This window comes from Herpailurus yagouaroundi, unplaced genomic scaffold (genome assembly GCF_014898765.1).
Source record: "Herpailurus yagouaroundi ecotype Mexico unplaced genomic scaffold, PumYag 29, whole genome shotgun sequence".
Lineage (NCBI taxonomy): Eukaryota > Metazoa > Chordata > Mammalia > Carnivora > Felidae > Herpailurus > Herpailurus yagouaroundi.
In genome coordinates, this window is record NW_024412377.1 from 31,851,163 (window position 1) to 31,862,666 (window position 11,504).

The following is an 11,504-nucleotide window of genomic DNA, read 5'->3' on the forward strand; positions in this document are numbered from 1 at the left end:
TATGCCTTTTTTGTTCTTTTTTGTTTTTAACATTTATTCATTTTTGAGAGTCAGAGAGAGACAGAGTGTAAGCATGGGAGGGGCACAGAGAGAGGGAGACACAGAATCTGAAGCAGGCTCCAGGCTCTGAGCTGTCAGCACGGAGCCCAATGCGGGGCTTGAACCCACAAACCATGAGATCATGACTGAGCCAAAGTCGGACGCTTAACTGACTGAGCCACCCAGGCGCTCCTACCTTTTTTCCTTAATCCACAACTAAACATTGGATTTCTTGCATGTAGCTACAGCATTACTTATCCTTGAATCTCAAGAACTTATCAGTTCCTAACCCATAAAAGCTACTCAACTTAGTTTTGACTAGTAATTAAATGAATTAACAAAATAATTTTATATTTCATCCAAAGTAAATGCAAATTCAAAATAATAACAATAACTCATCAAGGTTTCATTCAAAGTGGTGTTCAATTATAGTTTGGTCAATTACTTCTGAACTAAATTAAGACAATGAGCCTTGTTAATTGATGACAGCCCACTGAACAAAGTTGAGAGTGTTGAGGAAAGGTTTGCATTAGTGAGAAAGCACAATATTATCTTTTGCATACTACGGTGATGAGCAGGTAATGAAGAATAGGACTGTTATCATAAGTACAAGTAGAAATCTGACTAACGTACTTGCTAATTTTCTTCCTTTCTGTTACATCTGGTGCCAAGATGATGTTCATGGTACACTATCAATGTCACAATTGTTGGGTATTGTTGTGATTGTAATTTTTGAGTAGCAGTAACAATGGATTCAAGCCAGTTCATCTAGAGTCTCTTCCTTAATATGGTTTATGACCAGAGGAGATGGTGTATGAGATTACCTGTATAGACTTTGCCCATCGATAGAGCATATCTAAATGTTCAGAAGAGCATTTAAGTAGAGACCTAACTCTTATCTTGTAAGACCCAGACAATGATTTTGACTATGTATCAATTCTCTTTGAAAGTAATGCTCAAAATGCTATGGCTTTAGAATAAGCAAATGAATAATAAATTTGAGAACATATAAGCAGTACAATTCTTAAAATTCTGTAAGAAACAATGAAAAGTCTATTAGGAAAACATTTGGAATACATATACAAGCAATGGGTGAATTATTTGAATTCACAGAGTTTACACAAACCAAATCTAACAGAAATATTAGATAGAATAGAAATATTATATGTAGTACATTATGTATATTATTTATGCATATAGAAATATTAGAATAGAAATATTATACATACTATTATACATATGACATATATACAGATATTTTATATGTATACACACACATATCATATAGAAAAATAATAGAAACATGGGCAAAGGATTTGAATAAATATCAGAAAATATACAAATGCACAAATAAATAATAAATTTTACTTAAAACTAAAGGCATACAAAACAAATCAGAGAAGTGATTTATTAAATATATAAATATATTGTCAAAAAATAATGTGTGGTATTATTTCTTATAGGAAAGATGGTGGGATAACAAGGCTCTCATACTTTGTTGGTGGAAGAATAAAGTGGTGTTGTGTATTTAGAGAGTAATCTGATATCTGACAAAACCAAAATCCACAAAGATTTTGACATATTTTTAGTGATTCATTCAGTAGTCATTCTTACAAAAGAACGTTAAGATGCAATAAACCTTATGTCAGCATTTTTAGCTATTGGAAAAACCTGAAAATATCTTCAGTTTTCACCAATTAACCCAGCTAGGTCCTGGTTTTTACCTGCCCCCTCACTGGTTTTCTGTCTGTTTAGCACTTGTCACTCTTAAAAATATGCTGGTTAGGGAATAAATTATATGATCACCCTCCAGTATGGAAACAGTTAATTTAATTATGGAAGAAAATATGGCACACATGGATCTCATTTTTCATTGTATACCTTTCTACACTGTTTGAATTTTGCCCATGTGTATGTACTACTCTTTTTGCTTAGAATATTTTTGGTAAAGTGTGTGCAACTTAGTTATTCTCTGAAATTCAATTAATGGGAATAAACTTTTACATTCCTACACAAACTATTGAGAATCACTGTTTTTATGGTTACTTTGAGAGGAGATAAACATTCCTGCTGAACCCTGAGGTTCTAATCCTCTGATTTTGATGCAGACTAAATTCTAGTGAATTAAGTTTTGTTTATCGAGGAACTGGAGTTTGTTCTATGTAAGACTATCAAAATCTCTTAGTTTGGTACTAGTATAATGCTTGTGAATTTCATAAGCAGATGTTAATATTTTCTGAATGAAGAAATTTTATGCCTGAAATAATATTCTCAATTTTAGCTTAGGTCATTTAGTGTTAAGCATTATGCTGAAAAATCACAAGACATAATTGAAAAGAAAGTCTCAGCAACCTTTTAATATGAAACAGACTAGAATTGGATGGATAAAATGGTGGGAAGGCTCCTTTGTAAGCCTACTTATTGTTGATTTTGACGGTTCCAGAATCAGGCTGTTAGGGTTCAAATCCTATAATTTGGAAGTTATGTGACTTTGGGCAAATTAGTTACTTTCTCTGTATTTGAGATTCTTCATCTGTAAAATCAGGATATTAACTGCTATGAACTTCATGTATGTGTCCATCACAAAATTCACACATTGAAACTCCCCAGTGTGATGATATTTGGAGATGAGACCTTAAGGAGGTCATTAGGTAATAAGGGTAGCGTCCCTATGATGGCATTAATGCCCTTATAAGAAGATGCCAGAGAGCTAGCTACCTTGCTCTTTCTCTCTCCATCCTCAGCCCTCTGAAAACCAAGAAGAGGGTTCTCACCAGGAACCTAATCAGCTAGCACCTTAATATTGGACTTGGCAGGCTCCAGCAGAGTAAGACATGAATGTTCACTGGTTAAGCCATTCAGTCAATGGTATTCTATTGGAACAGCCTGAACTAAAACAATAACTATATCTAATTCATAGGTGCATTTGTTTCCTATGACTGCTGAGACGAATCACCACAAATTTAGTGACTTAGAGCATCAAAAGTTTATTCTTCTATATTCTGGAGTCAGAAGTCAGAAGTGATTTCACTGAGTTCTGATTTGACTTACAAAATACAAAAACCCATCTAGTTATCCTTGCATCTTTCCGGTTGCTTTTTTTCCTTATGGTCTTACTTTTCCCTACACCTGTCTAAATGGGGATTGTTTTTATTTTTCACTCTTTCAAACTACCACCTTGACAAGGTTCTCAAACCTTGTGGCATATTCGTATTGCCTTAGGAGTTAAAATGCAGTACTTCCAACCAACGCAGTTAGATTTTCTGGGGCTGGGAAACGGGAGTCGTTTTTGTTTGTTTTAAAATTTCTTTGAGATTCCAAGGAGTAGTGACATTGGAGAAAAAATGTACTTCACTGTCCAAAGTGTGGTCATCAGACCAGTAGTTTGGGCATTACTGGATGCTCGTTAGAAATACAGAATCTCAGGATGCCTGGGTGGGTGGCTCAGTCAGTTAAGCGTCTGACTTTGGCTCAGGTCATGATCTCACGGTTTGTGAGTTCGAACCCCGCGACGGGCTCTGTGCTGACAGCTCAGAGCCTGGAGCCTGCTTTGGATTCTGTCTCCCTCTCTCTTTGCCCATCTTCCACTCAGCCTCTGTCTCTGTCTCTCTCTCTCTTAAAAATAAGAATAATAATGGCACCTGGGTGGCGCAGTCGGTTAAGCGTCCGACTTCAGCCAGGTCACAATCTCGCGGTCTGGGAGTTGAGCCCCGCGTCAGGCTCTGGGCTGATGGCTCAGAGCCTGGAGCCTGTTTCCGATTCTGTGTCTCCCTCTCTCTCTGCCCCTCCCCCGTTCATGCTCTGTCTCTCTCTGTCCCAAAAATAAATAAAAAACGTTGAAAAAAAATTAAAAAAAAATAAGAATAATAATAAAAAAAGAAATACAGACTCTCGTGCCCCACCTGAAATGTACTAGGACAAAGGGTACATTTTTTAAGTCTTAGACGATTCATATCTGTATTAAAACATAAAAAGTACTGATGCAGATGACTAAATTTCAGCACTTGTGCTAACTTTTGTCCTATGCTCTCTCTCTGTTTCTACTATCATTTGCTTATGGAATAGCTTTACCTGTATCATACAGTGAGGACCTCACACTGAACTTAAACTTACACTTGAACTAATCTTTGCTCTTCCAGTCATGTATCAGCATTTTTCTCTGAATGTTCACCTACGAATAATATCTCTGCTCATCCTGCCTTTATACTTTCTAAAAAATTGTCTCTTTTAAAAAACTTTTCTTTTACGCACAGTCCGATATCCTTTTATAATACTATTCCAAATCTCTCACGTGTCATTCCTTTCCATTTGCACCATCAATGCAGACATAATTACCTCTCACTTGAACTTTTCAGATTACTTCTCTACATAGATTTTATTTGAGTATAGCTGACACATGATGTGACATTAGTTTCAGGGTACAGTGTCATGATTTGACAGGTTTATACGTTATGCCACGTTCACCATAAGTGTGGCTACTATCTGTCCCCATACATCGCCATTACAGTGTCATTGACTGTATTCCTTATGCTCTGCTTTTTATTCCTGTGACTTACTCATACCATAACTGATGGCCTGCACTGAGATCGCTTCTTAACCAATCTTGTTGCCTTCGGTGGCTCCTCACGTCAATCTGTTGTGCACACTTGGGTTAACCCTCCTAATACACACCAGTATCAGCTGGCACAGAGGAGCGCCTACATCACTGGAAGTGATGGCATATCTTACCTGAGCAATTCATTCATAAACTTCACTTTAAGTGAATTATAATCTACCATTTTAATAACCAGATTAAAGTAATTTTCACATTTTCTAATTTCGTTGAAGATGGAAAACTGGTGACCATAAAACAGAGTGCAGGGGCACCTGCATGGCTCAATCAGTTAAGCGTCAGGTTCTTGGTTTCGGCTCAGGCCACGATCTCATGGTTCATGAGTTTGAGCCCCACATTGGGCTCCACACTGACCACGTAGAGCCAGCTTGAGATTCTCTCTTTCTCCCTTTCTCTCTGACCCTCCCCTGCTCATGCTCTGTCTCTCTCTCTCTTAAATAAATAAATAAATAAACAAACAAACTTAAGAAAAAAAACCAACAGTGTAGATTGGCAAAATCTAAAACAGTCAAAACAAGAAACCACAAAGTCCTTTGAGAGCAAATGCAACAAAAAGAAATTATTTTCACTTTCTATTAATTTAGAAAGTGTCCTGCATGTTTGTCATTTAATTTAGTTATTCTTTCCATCACTTATTATTCAGATAAGAAATTATTAAAATTTCTAATCACAGCTGAGAGTACTTCATGTATTTCCTCAGCAACAAAATGTAATAACATTAGTCATTCAGATTATGTCATTTTAATAAATTTGAAATTTCTTTCAAACAATAACCATGCCATGTAAGAATTATTAAATTATATCTGGTTTCCAATATTAATGATAATGTAGTTTTCTACTTAACTTAGCCATTACTTTTTAAAAACAGAATGGAAAAACTCAAGCTCAGTAAGAGGATACTTTTATTTCTTTAAAATGTTTAGGCTCAATTTAAAGAATGAAGCAAGACAGTCTTAACAAAATAGATTTCTTCAGTTTTTTCATGGGTAATTTGAAAAGTTTCTAAAGAAAAGTACTTGCAGAATTCCAGAAACTCAATTTGTGTTTGCCTGGACAAGGAGTTCGTTGAAGAGTAATTGGAAGAAACGAGGTTGGTTAATTACTAAAATAATTTCAATTCAATTGATTTATCATACACAATGCCCTTTCATGTTTAGTATTTATATGATCTATTAATCAGAGAATTGCAATAGAAAATTCCTGGGTCCTTGGAACTGCTTCTGAGTCCATGAGGAAACCCAAACAATTTACTATCCATTTAATTCTGTTGCCTGATGGGCAAGCATGTTTCCTGAATTCTCAAGAATACTGTAAGAATACTCATTGAGATACTCCTGATAGGAACATTTTCCACATCATTTTTTTCTAGCATAGAAAAAAATAACTGACTCCAAAAAAATGTTCATTAGCTGTGTATTTTTTGTTCACTATTTAAATTATAGGACTAATTCATTTCCACTTCGGGTGGTTATTAAACAGAGACAGATTCTGCTGATTTAACTAACAAATGAATGATAAAATGGAATGAACGTTTGATTGCTACAGCCACAGTAGGCAGCAGATGTTTAAAAAAAGCAAAACCACAAATTCTAACCAACAATTTAAAGGGTTGAGTCCTCCTCTGGGAAAAAAAAATGAGACAGCATTTTTGGAATCTCCCTTGCCCCAAACACTGAAACAATTTTTTAAATATGAAATTTCATAGATACCAAGATATCATAGAACAAACAAGTAAGTCTTTTCTCAATTTCTCTATGGGAATTTCAGTAAAAGTTCAAAAATTAGCAAAGTAATGAGCCTATGCTTGAGTTAGGGGATCAGGAAGGGAGTTGCAGGGTCTAAACAATTGCAATTTTCCTCTTTTATGTACAGACCACACTGGGTGAATGTGAAGATGAAGTGAAAGTGTAAGGGGGCTGGGGCCACTGGTACGGAGGGGGAGATGGCTGCCTTGGATGCCATGTTGACAACAAAGAGAGTGTTACATCCTGGCTTGGGTTGTTGAGTTTATTTGGAAGCTACCATTCTGATGCTCTAGGTGAGGAGAAGCCTGGGTTTAGATGCCTCTGGAAAATGGAAGAAAGTTTTATTCCCAAACAAGTGTATAAATTAATATAACTGGCGGTTTTCATCCTTTGACTGAAGTATGAAGGGGGGTGTTTTGACTGCTTGTCTTACAGGGCTAAGTTCACTGGGTTCAAAGGCACTTAAGTACACAGAATTACAAGAAAGTGACAGCATCACTATTCTGCTCATCCCCACAGATCCAGAAATTTTGAAGATCTAAAGTGGAAGAAAGTGTTTTCTTGCCTTCTTTGTGCTACTTTTGGGCTTCTGGGACTGGGGACCATACAGCACACAGATTAAGTACATAGTACAAGTACATAGAGACTCATGCCTATCAATTTTGAATATAAAAGTAAAACACAAAACAAAAAAACAACTTCCATTATTCACTGATGAAACCCAAAGTACTCGGATTTACCCATTTTAGAGTTAGTAGTTCTGTAGTCCTACCTTCTCTTGATACGGTATGTATCAAGGCAAATCCCTTGCTGCCCCCCTCAGTAACCACCATCTACTATACTCCATGCAGAATCCTGACAGTGTTTGCAATTTATCTGAGGAGAGTAGATAAGTGACATTTTCCAAACTTAATTTGAATCACTTTTCTTCAACACATACTGCCTTGACAAAAAAAAAAAAAAAAAAAAAAAAAAAAAGGCCAAACAAACAAACAAATAAAACATTTCTTCCAATGTTTGCTTGATTGGAATTGTCATTTTTCCAAAGAGGAATTTTAGAGGCATCTTTGACCCCTCTCTTTCCTTAATTTAAACATCTGTTCATTCACCATATCCTATTGATTCTACTTCCTAAGTATTATTGATTCTGTCCCTTCTCTAAATCCACTGTTACTCCTTCAACTCAGGCCCTAAATTCTCTTGTGTTGACTGCTCTATTGGTTTTCTAATCGGGTACCATGTTTTCAGCTTTTCTTTCTTATGAACCCTATACTTTATTTTATAAAAATCTAAAATGGATTACCCTATTTCTCCCATTAGACCAAAACTAAAACCAAATCAAAACAAATTTGAACACTCAAAGGCTTCATAATGCCTGGAGAATAAAATTTAAACTTGTCACTTAGGCTAAAGCCATCATTCAATCAGCATTCTATTCTTTGGGTTCCCAGATTCAGAGTAGAGTTTGAAACATAACACCTTGTAATTATGGATGAATTCAAAAGGTGTGGTGTCCTTCAAAGTCTACCCACTTATTTCCTTTCCTAATTGTCTTTTTCCATTCTGCAGCTCTCCTAATCCCATGTGAAGCCATGTGATTTAGGTACCTCTCCTTATAAAATAGCCAACACAGAATTAAAAAATAATTATGTTCCAACATGGAAAGAACTATTTAGAGATTATTAAATAATTAATAGAGTTAACCTCATGAATAAAACTGCCAGCTATTATGCCAGCAAAACAAGACAATGGGTTTATTTGGGAATAGAAGAAAATTGCAATCTGGGAGAAGCAAGCTACTGCAAAACCAGTAAGATACAGGAGAGGACGACTGTTTTATAGAGGAAAGAGGGAACTAGGGAGTGCGGTCATAAACAAAAAGTCTTTGGGAGTAACTGGGAATTTGAAGTATAGTGGCTTTTCATTGGCTGAGTTATGACTCTCATTGGTTAGGCTGCTACCTGTTGTTGAGGAAGAGGAAAACTTTCTTCCTCCTGCTGGGATGGTAAAGTAGGGGCTCAAGTAGTATGGGCTTGCAAGGCATGTCTCTTCCTGCTGGGTCTGCAATTGATGATGAGTAGTAGGGCACGAGATCTCCCTTGCTTGCCTCCTGAATCCTTTCTAAAGGAGGTTTCTTTTTATTAATTTTCACAAGAGTATATTCTGATGTACTTAAAAGTATAGATAGGTAGATGATAGATAGATAGATAGATAGATAGATGATACATAGATAAATTGATAGAAGAAAGGAAAGAAAGGAGAAAGAAGGAGCAAGAAAGGCCAAGTTGTGCTTACCATTTCATTCTTACTACCATCAATTTGAGTATACTGAATTATCGTGCCCTATTCTGGAATTCTATGTTTATATGTCATTTTGTCAAGCATATTAGGAAAACATGGAAACAGATTTATGATGCTTTGATGGAACTAATGGATTTTTCAAAAATAAAAACATGACTTGATGTGATAGCACTTAAGTGATAAATTTAGATAGAAGTTTCAGTGGAAAAAACACTAGCTTGAAAGCATGTTTTAGACATGTCTTTGATATTTATTTACTCTGAGAACCTGACAAATTACTATATATTTTTCCATCATCTGATTTTATTAATAGCACATTGCTATTTTTTAGACTAATATTTGAGCCTCAACTGCTTAACAGGTGAAATAAGGATATTAATATCCACTCCAACTTTTGATATTGCACAGTTTGATACTATGAAGATCATATCAGATAAAGAAAACAAAGGGCGCCTGGGTGGCTCAATCGGTTAAGCATCCTACTTCGGCTCAGGTCACAGTTCGTGGGCTCAAGCCCTGCTTCAGGCTCTGTGCTGACAGCTCAGAGCCTGGAGCCTGCTTCAGATTCTGTGTCTCCCTCTCTGCTCCTCTCCATTCATGCTCTGCCTCTCTGTCTCTCAAAAATAAATAAAAGTTAAAAAAAAAAAAAGGAAATAGAATATCCTGAAAATTGTAAAACTCTATGAACATTTATTATTTTTTCTACTCATTCAGCCATTGAATAGATAAATTAAAAAGTACTTATCTGTATATTAATAAATAGTGTTCCACAGAGTTCCCAGAAGATTCTTATATATCCATGGCTATCTTGACATTTATTTTTTTATAATGCTCTTCTGGGAATTTTATTATGAGGAAACTAATTATTGAGCATATTTTCTTTTTTAGTCTTCTCTGTAGGGGCAAGATGCAGTAAAGGTTATGCCAATATATATTTAAAAGTTAGCATTTTAAAAATGGAATACTTTGGGGGGTGCCTGGATGGCTCAGTCAGTTAAGCATCTGATTTTGGCTCAGGTCATGATCTCTTGGTTCATGGGTTTGAGCCCCACATCAGGCTCCATGCTGGCAGTGTGGAACCTGCTTGGGGTTCTCTCTCTTTCCCTCTCTCTCTGCCCCTCCCCAACTCACGCTTTCTCTGTCTCTCTAAATAAATTAATTAAAAAAAATAAAAATAATGAAAATGGAATACTTTGAGTCCACATGAAATGAAAATCCTTTAGACTCTGTGGGTTTTTGTTGAATATTTTATTGCTATGTTCCTATCAAATAATATATTTCTTCAGATTTAATGTTTTACTTTGAGGATGGCTTACATTTATGCATTTGAATACATTTGTTTTATTCCAAATCTCTTTGAAGACTGTATATAAAAATAAAACTTGTAAATTCTCCTTCAGTTGAAGAATTTAATTTATGGTGAAGATTAATGAACCTTCTAACTATCTAAATGTGTTCCACTTTGCTCTACTTTCATATGTATTTGTCTCTCATGGTCACTTGGATTATGCATTCTGACCGATGTAAATTTTATGGGAAATAATGAGTTAAATCACAGTCAGTACATCAGTCCCATTTGGAAATCCACTGACCTGAAGTGTAGATCTCGATGTATTACACATACATTGAAAATAACGAGTGGTATTTAAGTTTCTCACCATCTTAAGAACAATCCAAAGCGCGTTGGTATTTCCTGTAGCAGAGCAGGCATTATTACTCCCTTCTCACAGATGCCTCTTCCTGGTAGTCTAGATGCTGGTCTGACTGATTCTCACACTCGTACAAAAGAACTTCAAAGGGAAATGAATCAGATTTCACAGTTTTGTTTTGTTTTGTCTTGTTTTTGGTAAGCATGCTGGTATTTACTAGCTTTGTGACTTAGAGTAAACTCAGTCCTTGAGGACATCAGCTTTCACATCTTTAAAACAAAGGGATTAAAAGATGATTGCTAAGGTCTCTTTCAATTTAAAAATGTTACATACTAATTTAAGTGTGAATCTTATTCTATATGGTAAAATCAAATATGCTATCATGGTTACAAGTGTTTTACTGAAAATGTTGGGTAAAAAAAATCAAACTCAATCCCATGGCACTCAGGATTCTTTTAGCACTTTACAAACAGTTTTTTCATTCACAGCTCTCTTTTTTTATTGCCATTTAATAAATTATCTTCTCATAATACATATAATATATTGAGTCAGATAATTTCAAATTAGAAGCTTATTTAGTATAAGCATCACTAAATTTTAAAATTAACTTTCATTTTTTTTTACTGCTTTTATCCCATATTTTATTAACAAAAAATTTCAAAGATATAAGAAGCTTGACTTGAACACAATCTAGATGTTAAAATATACATTTTGGGCACTTGGGTGGCTCAGTCGGTTATGGGTCCGACTTTGGCTCAAGTCATGATCTCACAGTTTGTGGTTCAAGCCCCACATCAGGCTATGTGCTGACAGCTCAGAGCCTGTGTCTCCATCTGTGTGGATTCTGTGTCTCCATCTCTTTCTGTCCCTCCCCCGCTCATGCTGTGTGTGTGTGTGTGTGTGTGTGTGTGTGTCTCTCTCTCTCAAAAATAAATCAACATTTAAAAAATCTTTTAATAAATAAAATAAGCGTTTTGCTCACTCTGCTTTGTCACATATCTATCCAACCATCCATTTCTCTGACATTTCATCAATCTGTCTCATTACAGACACATTTTAAAGTAAGTTGCCAATATCAGTACCCTTCACCCCTAAACACTTCAGGATGCATGTCCTTAACTAGAGTTCCATATTTGTTTATAGCTTTTTCTTTTTTTA